Genomic DNA, 17,607 nt, shown 5'->3' with positions numbered 1-17,607 from the left:
GGTGGCTGAAGAACTGTTTTTATCTTGTTAACCAGACTGAGAAACAAGTAGCAGATGGGAATTGATAGACTTTATGTTTTCGTGTTAACTATCTTGTTTATTTATAGACAAGATATTCCTGATTATTTTGTGACAGAGGTTTTTTGGAGGGTTTAATTTTTGTGCGTATTTTCATTCAGTTCAGATATTAGAAGTTGACTGAATTCCGGCAATCTTTTTATTAAGTGTGGTTGTATTGGATTAGAATTTCTGAATAACACTGCCCTCAATATTTTGGTCCAAAATTTGGCTGAATCCAAAACTGGAAAGGGCCCTGTAGAAACAAGTAAAATAATAATGAAAAAGATGCTCCACTTGAATAAAAGCTTTTATTTTCTTTGGGCAGCATTTTACTGACTAGGCAGTGTTTTAAAACCTTGTAATTAACTTTTATTAGCAAATAATTTTTGATTGCGTGGAACGGATCCAGATTTTAGATACACCTTCGGTGGTTGAAACAACATCAAAATCCTTTGTTACTGCCTGAACCCAGTAGTGCATTTCTTTTTATAAAGTTATGGCATGTGATATAAAATGAGAACAGTCTCCTTGACCCAAGAGAGACAAAATTAAAAATCTCTTCAGAGGTTTGGGGAATCCGAAATGGAAGCTGAATAAGGGCCTAAGATCTCAAACAAGCTTCTCTCTAACTCAAGCCCTGATCTACACCTAACAAGTTACCATGTTCTGACACGTTGTGATTGATTCTCTAATTGTCCATTGCTTTATGGTGCCTTCTCTAGTGTGTGAAAAAGGAAGAAAACCACCCTAAAACTGCATTGCTGAGTCCTGATATTGGGTGTTATTTTTGTGTGTTAGCTTTGAGTCAGTTATTGGGCTAGGGATTAAATACTTTCAAACGCACATTTCAGGATCTGAGGCCTGCGGCTAAGACTGAGACGAAATACAGTTTTTTTTAGTTTGGCATAAAGTCTGACTGTGATTTTCTCAGGAAACAAAGGTAGAGACTGAACAAAGATGCAGTATTAAAACTTGTGGCCAAAGAATGATAAGCTTTTAATGTCTGTTGTTGCCTGTACACTAGCTGTGCCAACTTTAGCAGAAAATAGTTTGCTAGTTTTCGGGTTTACAGGCTGTCTATAAAAAATTACCTGGAAATTATTTTGCAAAAGGATTAGAGTGAAGTTCTGCTTTTGAATAAAAGTTGGCCCAAAAGAAATAGATTCTGGGAAGAAGTTGTTGTGTATTCATGTTTTGTTGATCAGAAAAATCTTTTTGATGCACTAAGCTGAGAATCTTCCAAATGAAAGTGAGTTTCCTGACAGAAAATCGGATGAGGGATAATAGTTTCATTGCACAGTTAGTCTGTGTGCTGATGAATCGGCGACCTTGTCCAGAGCATTGTTGGAAGACACCAGTATATTCATAGACTACTTTGAAAGTTTTATGTAAAAGCTACTGTTTGTTTTTTTGTTTTTTTTTTTAATGTGATTGAGATTGAAGTCTCTAAAGAAATTGAAAGGTGGCCTGTTCTAGAGCTCTATTTGTGATTCTTTATGAGACTTGAGCTTTGAAATGAACAGAAATGTGAACTAACATGCTCAGTTTTCCCTCCTGTTGTTTTTGTGAAGCATTGAGAAATGTGTCTGTGCAAGGATACTGAAAGTTTACAAAGCTTTTTGTATTGATAAGAAATATATAGTCAAGAGTAAATGGCTGAAAGTTAAAGTATTGAGGTGTAGTTGATAGAAACAGCTTTTACTTCTGTGTTGGCTTCAAGTGTTGGCTACATCTTGCAGCACTGGGAAAATTGCATCAATTAATGTAAATGGATGGGAAGTTTTTGAAAGATATATCAAGGATCCGTCACTGACATAGTAGTTTCTACTTAATTTAGAATTCAGGATACATATTTGTACAAATTTATTTGACCAGCAACTAGAGCAAAACACGCTATATAGTTATCAAAAGAATAGCACACTTTGAAAAATGAGTGTGATAAAAGTAAATGACCATTATCATAATACATACAAATACGTATTTTATATATAAATAATAATAATTATTTATTTAATAGATACAAATGATTCTATTTTTACAGACAAATAAAGTACTTTCCTACTTATTGTTTAGTTGGCTGGGTTTCACTTAATTGAAACTAAAGCATAACACAATTTCTTTTAATTTATCTGTTAAGATTCTTTTTAGACATTGAACATTTGTAGATTTTAAGGTGCCCTGTTAAATCTTAATGAGTGTAATTCTTGGCTAGTGTTTGTGGGAAGGAATGAGTGCGAGTGTCATACCTAGGGTATTAAACTATGTCATTCCTTTAAATGTTAGGTTCTAGAGAAAATTACAAGACGTTGCAGATCCCAGGACCTTTTCATTGCAGTTAATGGAATACTGCACTCGGTGGTTTTGTCTTTGACATGTATTTGTTTCTTGAATGTGCTTTATGATGTTTCCTCCCTTTTGCATCATACACATGCAGAGTTTGGGATATTTAGGAATGCTACTATTCAGACTGCCATAGCAGATGGGTGGAATAGGAAAAATACCTTTAAGGCAAGTTTATATGTATTCTTTCACTGAATCTTTCCAGTATTATTTATTGCTGGAATATTACAACAGTAATTATATTGCTGTTATATTGCTAGAAGAGATGAGTAGAAATGTGTAGTATTGATACTTATTTTTCAGAAATAACAGCCCTCTACTACATCAGCATCAAATAGGCTGAAGGTGAATGGTAGAAGAAATCCATAATGGGTCACTTAAACTATTTTAAAGGTTGTTACTGGAGAAATCTAATTAATTTAAAAACATGGGTTAAAGACAAACAGTGCGTGGCCAGGAACTTATGGGTGACAACACTGGATAAATTGTTCCATCTGTATTCTTTCATCCAGATCTGTTCAAGTAGGAGTTGGCTTAAAGAAGCAGATCCAGTCAGTTGAATTTTACACAGGCATAGTTCTATTACAGTAAAAAAAGAGGCAAAAAAAAAGAAAAGGTGATAAACTGAAAAACAGGTGTGGGGTCACAATCTGTAGATTTTCTGTGTTTTAGAAAGTGTTTAGCTAGAGTGCTATCTGAATAGCTTGCGTGATATCTTCAGCCTAAGTATAAACTAAGGCAATAGTTGTCTCAGTTATGAAGGCCAGTGAGGAGAGAGCTTAAAGAAACTTTAACGTTGTTTTTCTTCTATGTAAAATTTGGTAATTTGGAAATGTCAATATGTGGCAGTCTGAGCATATGTTATGCTTTGAAGTTTTGGTGTCCATATGTTAAACTTTTCACATATTCTATCCCCAGTGTCCACTGTGCATTAGGCAAATGAAAACATGGACTTCAGTGTTGGATTTCCACCTGCATTGTTTTTTCATTTGTCTCTGTGCTCTTAAGTAGCAATTACTAACCTTCATACTGAATTATTTGCAGATAATGCTAATGGCCGTACCCTCTATATTCTGTCTCTATGTTGTACGTAGAATATAAAAATATCTTTGTCTTGTTTGCTATATGTGTTAATACTGCTTATACCTCTGATATTTTGATGGCAACTGAAGCTACAAATCTATCTTGCATGTCAGTGGGCTCACCATAGTATGAGTTGTTTAAGGGAATACACTGAAGGTCCAGAAGCATTCTGGCATGCTCTGCTAGTATTGTCTAGGTTTTTCTGTCAAGAATTGTATTGCATGCTACTAGTATATATTTTGCTTCTGTTTTCTTTGCTTTTCCCCCCCTCCTTTTAATATCAGCAGGAAGCTTGATGAATTTAAGAGATTGATTGCATAATGAAGTTGAGTAGGACTTTACAACTGGAAATGGTATTGCCAGTTAATAATTTTTCTTAAAATTGTTTTGTTGGTTTTCTGTTACTGGTTTCGTTCCAACATAGTAACAAAGGTGGAAAGCATTCTAGTGGAAGCTTGAGGCATCAACTGATACTTCAGATAGTGATGCTGAACCCTGGTTTAGGGTATGGCTTTGTATAGAAAATAATGCAGTAATGTGTCTTTGATAGTGTCTTCCTGTTTTTTTGCCTGGCTTGAGCTGAACAACATTCACACTAGTAAGAAAAAAGCACTAAAGCCTTACATAGACAAAGCTGGAACTGTTTTCTTCTGCTATGAAAATACTTCTGTGTTGTAGATTTCAGTTTGGTAACTATTTTAGCTATTCTTCATTAGCAACAGAGGAATTAGGCATGATCAGAGATGCTGGAAATGTTTTGAGCCTTTGCTTGTGTTGAGAAAATCCCTTGTCCAATTAAGAGTTAGAAAAGAAATGCTATCTACCAGATGATGACTATACTTACTGGTAATGTTTCATTGTGAGTCTTACTTACTGACTTCTTCAGTTTTGCCAAAGAGCAGTTGTGGGCCTAAATAAAAAGGCAAAATATTTAGTATGTCTTGAGTTCAGTGCCTTTTTTTTTTGTTAGTGAAGTGATAGCTGGGAGGAACCTGTCCTTCCCTCTTCCCAGTGTACAAAGAATCCAGAGGTCATTTCCTATCAGGTGATAAGTTGAAATTAGGCCATACTTGTGTCAGAGATTCATGTGTGCTCTATCAATTATAGAAGTGCCATAGCTTCCCTAGTAATACTTATAAGCCTTACTTCTGGATTCTTGCAATTTTAAAAATTACTGTAATAGGAAAGGTTTTATTTACTTCTATGATATACTGAAGCCTTTTTTCATAAATAATAGAACTCAATCTTTATACATGTGCTCTGAGTACAACATTTATATTTCACTCCAAGTTTAAAATTTTATTTCGGGAAGTAAGATGGGTGAAATACATTAGAAAATTCATATAGGATTATCAATGGAGGAACATACACTGGTACATTTTTCTAAAAAGTACAATGATGAACTTAAAAGGAGTTGGTAATGTTCAGTATAAGAAGCAGATCAAAGAGCTTTCTAAATTGCATAATAGCTTCTTTATCTGTGAATGACACTGACTATTAAGAGGAGCTCCTCTGTTTCCAGATTCTGTTTTGTAGTGTCAAAACTCTCCTTTGAACTCAGCGTACGTGTTGACTTACCTGTTTGCACTCCAAGTGGGATCTTGAAGATTGATTTAGGATAACTAAAATAAAGGCCAAGCCATTTGAAACTGTGAATTTATAGTGTATATAGTTGTTATAAATTCAAGAAGAATTGGCAAATCATGTGAATATGCATAAAATTTATTGCTTGATTGGTTGGCCAGTCAGATTACTGGAAGTCTTTTCTTACATTTCTTTTAACCTGGACAATGAAACTGTTCCCTCATCTGTTTCCTTTTCTTCTGTAACAGCTTTGATTTTTGTATCTTCCCTGCCCTTCCCCCCTCTTTTTTTTTGAATTGTTGGATTTTAAGACGAAGGTTTAAGAATGGTATCATTATCAGTAAAACATGGGGGCTGGTTTCTGGTGATCTAGATTCCTCTGGTCTGTGTTGTGCTCAGACCACATTCTGATCTTGACTGTGCTGCACATCCAATATGTCTGAGGTAAACTTTGGTGATCTGTGTGGGGGTGACTTAGGTAATCCCTGCCCCTGTCATCTGCTGAAGATGCTTGGCAGAATTAAATTTGTATTCCCTCTTCAAGTTCTGCAGCTCTGAGCTTTGCATATCAATTTAAACAAAATCAAATTAATTTTGTTTCTACACCAGATTGGGAAGTGCAGTGACTGAAGAGGTAGCACGTCTGCTTTTTCTGCAGGTGTTGTAGAGAAGGAAAGACAAGTGGGCCTCAGTAATCTATCACAGAAGAGGGATAGATATCTGATGCTGACGATTTCTTAAATAAGCATGATATGAAAGAGAAGAGCATATACCTTGGATCTCTGTGTGTGTCACTTCCACTAACTGTTGAATAGGGATAATGTCTACCTGTCTTTTTAGGACGTCACAGATCCAAAGAGCATGTTGCCTGACGTCATGCAAGACTGAGGACCGAGAACTGGGCTTGATTAAGCCAATGCTCAAAATAGCTTAGTGGTTCTTGGATTGAGTCAGTGCAGTGGGCTGGTCCAGCGATAAAGGAGCTCCCATTGCTGTAGCTGAAACAGTGGGTATCTAAAGCCAGATCTGTTTCTGATGGCTAGGACCCATAATGCTTTAGAATTTGTGGAAGATTGTGTAAGTAGCAGGGAAATTCTTACAAGAGCTGGAGATGTAGAGAACTGTGTTTTGTTTTGAATTAGAAGATGTGTTGAATGAGTTTTATAGTGTAAACTGAATCTGATGTTATATGTACCCAAGTCCTTTGAGATACTTTATTGGTAAGCATGTTGTTGTACCATCAATGGAATGAAAGAAGCTTATTTTTCTGTAGATTTAAATCCTTTTTACCCCTTAGTATCTCTTCCCTTCCTTCACCGTCTGCGATAACTCCAGCTTTCTCACATAACACCATAATTCTGTTTTTTCCAGAGCTGTGTGGGTATTGATTGCCCAGCAGGTTGCTGCCAAAAATACATATAGCAGCTTGCTTTTCCTTGGAGGACAGTCATTTGGATTTGTTTTTACTGTGCAGATACTAATTTTAATGAACTTTTTTTTTTTTTGAAAGATGAGCATAAAGAATAGTAAGTGAACAATATGATCCCATAATCTTTATTTCTGTAGGAGAGCAGGTTAAAGATAAAACAATTGAAAAGCAATAGTAACTGAACACTTACCAGTACCTAAGTCCTCTTCTTATTTGTGTTACTGAGACTGTGAATACTGAGTTTTCTTTGTAGCATGGGGGAGAAACAAGAATTACATGGTTAAAATATACCCAGCAAACCAATCATGTCAATGTAATTTTTTATTCCCTATCTGCACTGTAATGCAGATAAATGAACATTTAATATGAATTGAGATCGCGTAAGAGGGAAGTTCCCTCTTTGTCTATCAATCTTTTTTTTCATTTATCTAGCAGTTTTTTTGAAATTGCGTGTTCTTCTGTAATACTGTAGAAATACATGCTATAGCTTGCTCCTGAGACTTGCGTTTCATAAAGGCACGGGTATCTGATTTACACCCTTTTTGGGGTTTATACTTTAGTATATAGCTACAGTTTCTGTTTGATAGTTGGCCAGTTTGATAGTTTAGCAGAGGATATTGGTTGTTATCATGTTACAAAGTTACATTGTGAGTGCTATATTGGTTAATTAAAAATGAGTATTTTAATGATCTCTTGTTTGGTGAACTTGAAAGATGTGCAAAGCCCACTTCTTCGGTTATGTTATTAACAGATTGCTTTAAATAGTATATATATTGAAACAGCCTCTTAACTGAAACATCACATTGCATTGATTGTAGGAATTTCATTTCTGTGTTTTTGTATAAATGATGAAGTCTGAATAAAACCCCAGTATAATTAATGCATTTCACGGTTCTTTCTTGATTCTTTTCTTCTATAAATGCAAATCTAAAAGGACATTACTTAACTTTAAGCATCAGTGTACCTACATACTTTTGTGCTTTCAAGTAATTGTATTAGTGTACTGACATAATAGCCTCTATATTATATTTACCTTAGTTTTAGTTAACAAGTCACCTGTAAAATGCATTTTAACCTGTTGCTGGAATTTGCACAGAGACTCATGGGCAATAGGTATGTATGTGTATGTAGTGGTTTTGTTCCCTTATTTTTTTCCTATAATGCCCTTTGTGGTTATATTTCTCTCTCTCTCTCTCTCTCTCTCTCTTTTTTTCCCCATTAAGCTTCATTTCTACACAGTTGGCTTGTAGATGCAGTTGTATCTTCTACTTAGAGGAAATGTATAAATAGTGGCTCCTATGTAGTTAATGAAACTTGTTTTAACTAGAGGTTTCAAATACATAGATGCTCGAGGGAAGCAGGTAGCTGTGCTGATCCTGGATGTTGAACATCCAGTGTGTGTATGTGTCAAAAATTGTATTTCACAGTCTAAAAGGCTGAGGGTTTAAATGAATTCATGAAGGAGCCATGATGACAATAACTATGAGGATAGGTAGAAGGGAGGTTGACAGTTACAATGATGTCTTATGATTTGACTGTTGTTTCGGCCACTTTTTTTTTTTTTTTTGTTAGCTGTTTTGTCTAAACACTTTGATTTATGTTTGCAAAGTGGACGCATGACCATTGCTGTTGGTTTTTTTCCCACCATTCCTAGAAGTGAGGAATAGTATCATGTGGTTAGTAAGGTTATTTACAACTGGTTTATACCAGTGGATCTGAACAGTGATGTTGAAACATACGGGGTTTCTCAAATTTTTTTGTCAGAGAAGGAAGAAAGCATGGGTAGGGGGAAAGAAAACGGATGCAGGAAGAAGTGAATGAGGAAGGATGTGTTTGAGAGGGGAAAAGAAGACTAACAGGTGAAGAAAACAAAACACAAGAGTATACTACAGTCTAAGAAGGAGAGGTAAAGAAAAGAGGTAGGGATTCGTGGTTGAGCAGAATCAACTACTGTATCGGTGGACAAAAGAAGTGGCAGAGGTTTCTCAGTTGTGGACTATCTGAGAAATGTTGCATCTGAGTTTAGGAGGATTTGGTGTTTCTGGAGCTCTGTAAGATTTCTGAAAACTGTATTTTGACTCATTAATAATGAATGTTTTCAATTTTTTTTTTAATCTGTTAAGCCTTTATCTCCTGTGACTGCCAACAGTGATACAGAATTATGGGCACTTAAGTTTTATAACTAGAAGTTTTTGATTCTTACATAAATTTTAAGTAAATGTCCTGATTGGTATATTGTACCACTGGAACAATGGGGGAAAAAAAAGCTTTACAGCAAATCGGGATGCATGTTACTCACCATTTCTGTTGGTTAGTGCTTAGTCCCTTCAGCACTGTTAAAACCATGTTAATGGACCTCAGCATAAATAAGAATCATACTCAGAAATAGCAGTTTCAGTACACACTGTTGCCGTGGATGTATTGAGTTGTATTGAGAGAGTTACTAGTTACAGATGACTTGAGATGTAATGCACTGTGAGCATTAGCGATGTAGTTAGACCATGATCACAAACATGGCAGTGAACTTTGCTACATTTGACAAGACAACAGTGTTTCATAGTGTGTTAGTATTGTGTGTGTGTGTATAAGTTTAATCTTGGCGTGTTATGAATAGAAAGGTCAATACAAAAATGGGAATTAAAAGTTACTTCCTTTGAGGTAATTTCAGGTTGAAGGGAGTATGAGATAAAAATTTATAGAACTCTGAATTTATTTTCAGGGATGCACAGTAATCCAGCTCTGTGTAACACAGGATTTGAGAAATAGTAACTGTTTGCTGTCTATAATAATGGTATTTCTTAAAAACATGTGTGTGTGTAAGATTTTAGAACACTGTTAATGTTACATAGCTATCACATGAGTAAAAATGACCACAGCAGTGTTGGAAAGAGGTTGTATCCAAGTGTGTTGATATAGGTAGCTTTAGTAGCTGATTGACTGCTCTTCAGAAGAAACTGACTATAGACGTTCAGACTTCTTTTCTGTACAGATTGTCCTTTCTCTAAAGAGCAGCTGAGTGCATAAATTGTGTCGCTTCTAGCAGCTTCTCTCCCCAGTGGGTACAACTCAGAATTGATGGGCTAGTAAATGGTAGCAAAGTGGTTTCCCTCTTTGCCCGTTGTCCTTTTCATCTGTCCCATTCTGGTTGCGTGGCAATTCTTGCTTTTATTATCAGATACGGATTTTGCTCATGGCACCTGCAGATATCAGCCCCTTGTGCGTTTTATAAAAAGGACAGTTCCTTGGCCATTGCAGGCATTTAATTAGTGATTCGAGGGGACCTTAGTCAGTTTTTCCCTTGTTGCCCAAATCTAAGAAACATTGAAACAATGATCAGCATATTTGGGATTCAGTCTTCTTTCTACCCTACATTAGAAAGAAGAAAAACTCATAAAGTGTTAGAATACAGCATTAATCCACTCAGAGATACATAGTGTGTGACTTCAAATAATTTTATTCTTCAAATCCGGTAAACATTAACTTCTCATAGTCAACCCCTTGTTTCTCAAATACAGAAACATAAAAAGTCATCTCATAAACCTATTTATTCTGTTTTACTTTAGTTTGTATTTGAAGAAAATTAAATAACAGCTGCAGTTCAGTATGTTAAATGTAGTGGGGTTTTTTTTTAATAGCACATTGTTGCATTGATGACATTACATGGAATCTATGCACAAATTAAGAAACATGATTGCATATTAAATTTATGTTTAATACACTGTGCATTAATTTTTTTGGTGTTTTACAATATTTTAAACTCAGGAGTTGTATGAAACAAAGTGCTATAAAACATTAGATTTATAAAACAGTAGATTTTGAAGTGAGCTCTGTGAGCATATGAGTAAGCTCAGGAAAGGATTTTCTCTTTTTTTCCATCTGGAAAAACTTGCATGGAAGGGCAGTACTGCAGTGTAAACCTATCTATTTGTTCTTCCAAAGAGCCGGGGATGGATACGTTTCAAGGCAGGGAAAAGTAGTTATGTAAGGAGGACGTGTGGTTCCTGTCTCCAGGTGCTGAGGGCCCTGCCTCTGCGGCGTGCCGAGGAAGTACGGGCTTTTTGGCAAGGCTCTTTTTTGTGTCAAGAAAATAAATCAATTTCTTTCTCCTTGAAATAGCAAAAAGGGTAGGAAATGGAATTTATTTTCTACTGTAAACTGTTATAAAGCAGGTGTCCTTTTCAGTTGGGCTGCTTTCTCTTATTTACTGGAGGACAAAGGTTGATAACGCTGCTGTAATTTTTCTTGTTTCCCCGTTACTTTTGGTTACTTTTGACTGTGATACGTTGTATGACGCTTCTTTGAAGTTGCTGCTCTTTTGAGTGCCTTACTACTGCTCTGGCATGTGTGAATGTCTCCTTATGGAAACTTGGCTGGAGACAAAAGTGAAAATAATGGCTTTAAAGTGGCATGGGGAAAAGTCAAGGGAAAAGATGCAAATATTAATGAAGTAATTAGGGAGACTGTATTCTGCTTTGGGTGTCGTCCATCTCTATTTGTTCAGCTGATTGGAAAAAAAGACAAACCACTGCAACATTGAAATAGTTTATCTTTTGTCAGCATTCATGGGTAGTGAGGTGGTACGAAGTGTTGTATTGCACAGAAATAGCCTGCCATGCCCCAGTCTACTCTTTGGTTAATTTACATTGGGTAGTAGGAACATCAGCGAATTATGGGAAATAAAACCGAAGGGTATTCAGTCATCTTGAGCTTTTGGTGCAGGAAAAGGATTAGCAGCAACTGTGTTTTGTTTATATTTGTTACATTTCATCTCTTGCTGCTGTTTTTAGCATTTCTTATGAAATGGATTTGTGGTGAGTTTTAATGGAATTTTCTAATCCTGAACTGTTTCTTAGGGTATTTTTGAAAAATTCTGTTGTTATTTGCTGAGTCTCCTTTAATAAATAAGATTTTAAAAAACAATTTTAATTTTTTTTTCTGCTTGCATTGCATGGCTGCTGGTATAATTTATTAGTAGGACAATTTGTGTTGAAATGTTTAATTTGGGGGCTAATCTGAAGTCCTTGCCATTGCAGGCGTCTTCATGTGTGTGACGGATATTGCTACTGCTGTATCACAAACATCTTATAACACCCACCCTTCCTTTTATTTGGCACACACTAGGTAGAAGGAGCCCTGTACTTTGTCTTTGTACAGAATTAATAAATGTTTGAGAGTCAATGTTGTGTTCAGGAAAGATAACAGCAATGGAGAATGAAGCTTGCTTTCATTCAGTTAGTGTGGACATACACTGTCCATGTAGATTGTGGGTGCCATTGTGACAGCGTATCCCAAGACAGGTCTGGAGGACTGCCTTTGTGGGACGAGCGTTCTTGCATAGTATTTAGTCTTTCTACTTACATTAATTCTTAAAAAATAATACAAACACACATTCATGTGAAACTTGACTGTAAGTTGCTGCTTCATTTGAGAGAGGTCAAGAAGGAACCATTATGAAGTGACAAAATTGTTGGGTGCATGGTAAAGTATCATTATTCCAAGCATTTGATCACTTGAATGAATAAATGCCATCTTTTCTGCTTGTGAAGATTTAGCTTCCAGATTAACTGATCAGATAAGATATTTCATATTGTATAACTGACATGTGTCCTGAAACTTTCTACCTGTTTCCCCTCTTGCTTAAGTATGCTGTTTTCCTATTAATGTAAACCCCTGCTAATTTCTTGTTTTAGTTTTCATTCTTGCAAAGTTGAGACCTGAATACATCCCCTGTCGAGTCTCTCTGAATCTCCCATCTGATAGTTCCAGAGTGTAGACAATCTAGGAAGTTAAGATACCAGCATTGAAATCTGGGTTTGCATTTAAGATAATGCCTAGTTCAACTAATCTAGCAATAATGAAGTGCCTTAAAATGGCTGCAAATGTATTCCTGCCTACTCAAAGACATCTTCTCACTGGTAGTACATTATAGAGGATCTGTAGTGTAGTTAAGAGCTGGATCCTTGCCAGTAGATGGAAGCATTTTTTAGCATCTCTTCATGCTTTGAGCTTTTTCCGCATTTTTTTAACATAGTATCAAAATTGCTTCTTTTTCAGTCTCTTCCCATGTATTATAAGCTATTCCAATTTGTGCTGGTTCAGATTACTTCCATTTGATGTTGTAAACATTTTTTACATTCTTTGTTGTAGAAGATATTTCTAATTTTATATTTTTAGAGCTCTTTTCTTCTATTCTTCATCCTCTCTTTATTCTGGGCACGTCTCTGCTTGTCAAATTTCTCTTCAATTTCTGTTTTGCTTTTGCAGTAATTGGCAGTCGCCCTCTTGGAGCTCCTGAGGGAAATCATACATGTAGGGTATAACCAAAGTAGCACCTGAGTGATATCACTGTAGGGCAGGAGACAGAAGAGTTCAGCCAACCATCAGCAGAAGAGATAAGAAACTGTGAAATGCTCAGAGTAAGCAAACTGGAACAGCAGAGACATTGGGCCTCCTTCACTTATAATGATCTTAGGTCTCAGTAGGCACATAATTTTTAGGTGGAAGTGTATGTATTTTTTTCAAGTGTGATGGAGCCCTTTTTTACCAGTGTATATGATTTGTGAAAAACCTTATAATCACTAGGTTATACGTTGTTGTGAATATTCTTGACTCTCCTTTGTAGTTATTCTTTTTGTCCTCGATTTTTATTTTAATATAGTTCTCTTACATTAAATTCTTACTGGAAAATGAATTTGGCTCTTTTGTCAACTTGTTCCTTTTTTCAGGAAATCCAACCTTGTAATTTACTTTTTAAATATTACTTTTTGTTTAAATATATTACATTCATATCTGTAAGCATGCTTTGATTTTTGAATTGATCTTGTAAGGGGAAATGGCTGCCGAGAGTAGATGTTGAATTGTAAACAAAAAGCTCTAGGACCTCCAGGTAATATCTCTTCAAAGCTTTCTTTGGAGACTGGTAGCGATTGATTGGATCTGTGTTCTTCTGCGTTGAATGGTTACAGACAAAAAAGTTATTACCTGGGAAGAATGGAAGAAGGAAAGTGGATCAGAATAAAAACAATGAATAATAAAGCTGTACTGTTGCCCTGAATATCACTTGCCTAGAAGGCTTGTTGGCTTAGAGCACTGGTAACAGCAGAGCACGTTTCAGCTATAGGTTGCTAGGTCTGATCCATTTCTGATTGGTAAAGATTGAAGTTTGTGGTTAATGTATGACCAACTTGTTCATGTGAAATGTGTTTGATGTTCATGATGCAGTTGACAGGCCTTGTCATAAATCACAAACAGAATTGTCATTAATTGATCTATCTTTTCAAACGGGTCGTGGAAATGGAACCATTTTCTTCCACCTACAGACCAGGAGGGGACATGGTAGTGGTACAGATAGCCTTGCCCCACTGCCACATGTACTTCACATCCCTTTGAAAAGAGCACAACATTCTGAAGGCTTTCAGTGGAATTAATTTTTTCCCTCACCTCCATTTATGCATGCATATAAAGCCTGTCTGAAGAACCTTGTAATATAGTAGTTTCTACTATTTGCCAAATATCCAAAATCCATCTTAGCTTATAGACTTAGAAATATAGATGGCATCAGAAATTTTACGTGCCTACAGGAATGGTTCTGTTGGCATACAAAGCTGTGGGATTTTATTCTGAGTTTGGAAACAGTACTACTAAGAGTGCTACTGTGCAGTTCATTAGTTTCCTGGAATTATTACTGTAGCTTATTTCTGCAAAGAATAATAAACAACCCTGGGAAAATTGTAGTATAACACTGAATATCACTTTCATGCATGGAGAACTGATTTATTTTTTTTTTTTTAAGCTGTGTTCATTTTGCTGGAGTTTCAAGATTTTTTTTTCTAACATATGCTGCTGCTTCATCAGAGCACTAATAAATATTTCAACTGCCTAACAGGTCAAATACCAGAACCAGAAAGCCTTAAAACATGAATTTAACTTAGCTCGCTCCTTGTTCTTTTTGCACTGTTCATCATAAACCAGTCTCGTTTTTCTTTGCTCATGGCTGTGTTGGATTTTTGAGCTATGTTGACTGTTAGGATGCAGCCTGTGAAAATGAGCACCTGATCTCTAGAAATGCTGTAGTTAGGAGAACAAGACAGTTTCTTCTGAAGCCTTTTTTATTTGCTTGGGTTCTCCCTGCTATTGAAGGTCGATGCTATTGTGGTTTTTGAGAGAAACAGCCTTTAGGAAACGAAGGGAACCTAAGACTGTAGGGGGAATAATTTGAAGACAAAACCAGTTGTTTAGCTGTAACAAAATCAGTGGGAAGCTGATGAATACAGTTTACAGAATTCAGAAGGCTGTGAATTTCTGTTGAGTATCAAAGCTACTAGCTCTATTTTTGGAAGGCCTATTGTAGTGTAATATAATTAACTTCAGAGGCTAGTTTTATAAATTGTTACAGTCAAGGTCATCAGGAATACAAGGACAGTTGGAGTTGCTGCCTCATTCTGTGGGTTTACAGTTAAATGAAGAATAATAGTAGGTAGGTAGCAATGTGCTTTTTATTAGCAATTTTTTTTCACCAGAATATTGGAGTGCTATAGTGACATAGTGCATAGATCCCTGAATTTAAAGCTGTAAGTGTAATCCAAATCATTTGAAGGCTTGCAGCATTTGCCAAATGTGACTGTGCTAGCTGCAGTCATGTGTTGAAAAAACATGGTTTGTGGCAGAATTACCAATCATAAAATACGTGTTTATATTTTCTTTCTAGGATCAAGTAGAACACACTGATTCAGCAGAACTGGCTGGTTGTGCTGCAGTCATCATGAGTAGGCACAGGGTCATTCGTTTCTTAACTTATATATAAGAAAAAAAGGTAAGAGGCAAGTTCTGCTCTAGAATGTTATGGCTCAGGGATATGTACTTGAAATGCATGTATTTTTTATGTATGCTTATGAGTATATATTTATACACATACACCTCTCTATATGGATATATATCTTATATAGAATATGATGGAGTCTTTTTAGCGTTTTGTTGTTTTGGTTTTTATTGAGAGTAATTGCCTTGTTTTAGAGCAAAGATGTGTCTTATTTTGTTTGGGGAACAGCAGGAAGTGGGCAAAGTCTTCCTCCGTCTGCGCTGTAGTCAGATCTCATCAGTTAAAAATACAGCTATTGCTGAACTCTCTGAACAAACTGTTCATTACAGCTAAGGTGCTTGACTTCTTCCTCCCAGGAGCAAATAATACAAAGATCACTAAAGGGAGCTGGAACAATATGTGGACTTGACCATTGTTTCTTGGGGTTGAAGGAAGTCCTTAGAAGCACTAGATCTAATAAATTAATCTGTCCAGGTGATATGTAATTCCATGTTGTCATGCTATGGGAAGATGACATTTTCTGGATGTCTGATTTTTTATCAGGCTGAATGAGCAATGTTTGGTTTCAGTTTGGTCATGCCCCTTGTGACTTTCATCTTAGGAGTCTTTCATATATATTTTTTATGAGGACTATAAGAAACTACTTTACTATTTTGTTTAGTAAGAGTTTACTGAACTGTCTATGTTCACAGTTTCATATTGAAAGGGTAGTCTACACAGGACAGCATGATAAAAAGTCCTGAGATCTTATTCTGGTTCTTTACATACTCTCTGATTTTTAGGCCTTTGCTATGAGGCTAATAGTTGTATGTTGGTATTATTTCCTTTTGGTGCATTTTTTATTATAGTGTTTTAATGTGATTGTGTGCTGGTCATCCACTGTTAGAGTCAAGAAAATTTGAAAGACTTAAGACTGTCAGCTCCAGTGGTGAAAAAATCTTGAGGTTAATTTAGGATGTGCAGTGCAGAAGATCATGGGTTACATAATTCCTATCATAGAGACCAAAACAAATACGAGTCTTGCCGCTTTGCAGGTGTAACAAAAGGCCTATCTCTTTGTATAGGTCATTTCCCAAGAAGAAGCTGGCATGTGGGATATCTGAGCTGTCTTGAGAGGCAATCTCCAAGGTTAAGACTGTTCAGAATACCATCTAATTTTAAAGAAGACTTTTCTGTCCTTTATTTTTGTCTCCTTCCCTTCCCACTAATCAGTTAAAGTTTGTCTTATGTCTAAATGCTATGATAACTAGGATAGTAATTCTGGATACATACGGCACAGACATTCTGGTACAATGCACCTTTGCATTTAGACATTAGGGGAGGGTAGAATAAAACATAAATTCTTAAGTTTTGGAGATGAATATGATGATAAGTCCATGCTGTTGTATGAAGAAATTGATAAGTAGAACACAGAGTTTCTGAATTACGCATGATCTGTGATCCAACAGGAGTTTGAAAATAATCTGATTGACAGGCTGCAAGTTTTCATTAGCTTTTTGCCATGGAAGACATGAGATAACTCTGCAATGGGTAACAAGTGATCTTGGGTTCGGGGCTTACTGTACCAGTGGATGGTAGCCATTGTATTTTTCTTCTTCCTTTTTTTTTTTTTTTTTTTTTTGATACAGAATTAAAATTAAAAAAAAAATTTTGCTGTTTAGTTTTTTTTCCCCCTAGAATTAGTCTTTTCTGCCAAATCATTGCATGGAGGACTGTATTTTTGAAAAAAAAAAAACATCTTATGCTTTTCACTGGGTTGGTGATTTATATCTCCTTTTCCTTGCACTGGCACAATATCCTCCTCTTCATATTGTTCATCCCAGTATATACTAATTTAGGAAGTGTCTCCTTTTGGGCAGCATACAGCTAAAATTGCCATTGAAATTTCTTCCTGATTTGCTTATGTTTTCATTCTCACTTTTCCAGGGTTTAAGTTCTGTGTTTGTTTGTCAGCTTCTCTCCATGCCATGGCTTGGAATAGTTGAGGAATGCTAAAGAGTTTCACAGCTATCAAGGATCCTTTAAAAACGTCATTTCAACCTTTATACTAGGAGCTAGTTTGGGACTAGAGTAATTCTAAAACTGTTCCAAACTTTTATAGTGGTACCTGTGAGTTACAATTAAAGTTTCCAAAGATGTGTAAAGTAATGTGTTTCTTTTTGTTTATGTTGGATATTTCATAAAAATATTCAAAATAAAATTAAATTCTACCTCATTATTATAGCATGCTGTGTTAGAGCATTTTGTGTTTTCTGTTTTGATCTTGGGTTGCTGGCTATGCAGAGTTGAAGTA

At 35.9% G+C, this 17,607-nt stretch overlaps 1 protein-coding gene across 2 annotated transcripts in view; it reads left to right on the top strand.

The window, feature by feature from the left end:
• The window catches only part of ZFYVE9 (zinc finger FYVE-type containing 9), a 64,831-nt gene that overhangs the window by 1,207 nt on the left and 46,017 nt on the right, over positions 1-17,607 (top strand). The window contains exon 2 of one of the 2 annotated variants that reach the window (XM_049807526.1): positions 15,204-15,308. The exons of the other annotated variant lie outside the window; for it this stretch is intronic. The gene's annotated coding sequence lies outside the window, so the exon portion shown is untranslated. The remainder of the gene's footprint in view (positions 1-15,203; positions 15,309-17,607) is intronic. 2 annotated transcript variants of the gene reach the window in all.

This window comes from Accipiter gentilis, chromosome 8 (genome assembly GCF_929443795.1).
Source record: "Accipiter gentilis chromosome 8, bAccGen1.1, whole genome shotgun sequence".
NCBI lineage: Eukaryota > Metazoa > Chordata > Aves > Accipitriformes > Accipitridae > Astur > Astur gentilis.
Note: the sequence above shows the minus strand (reverse complement) of the source record. Positions and strands in the feature narration are given on the sequence as shown.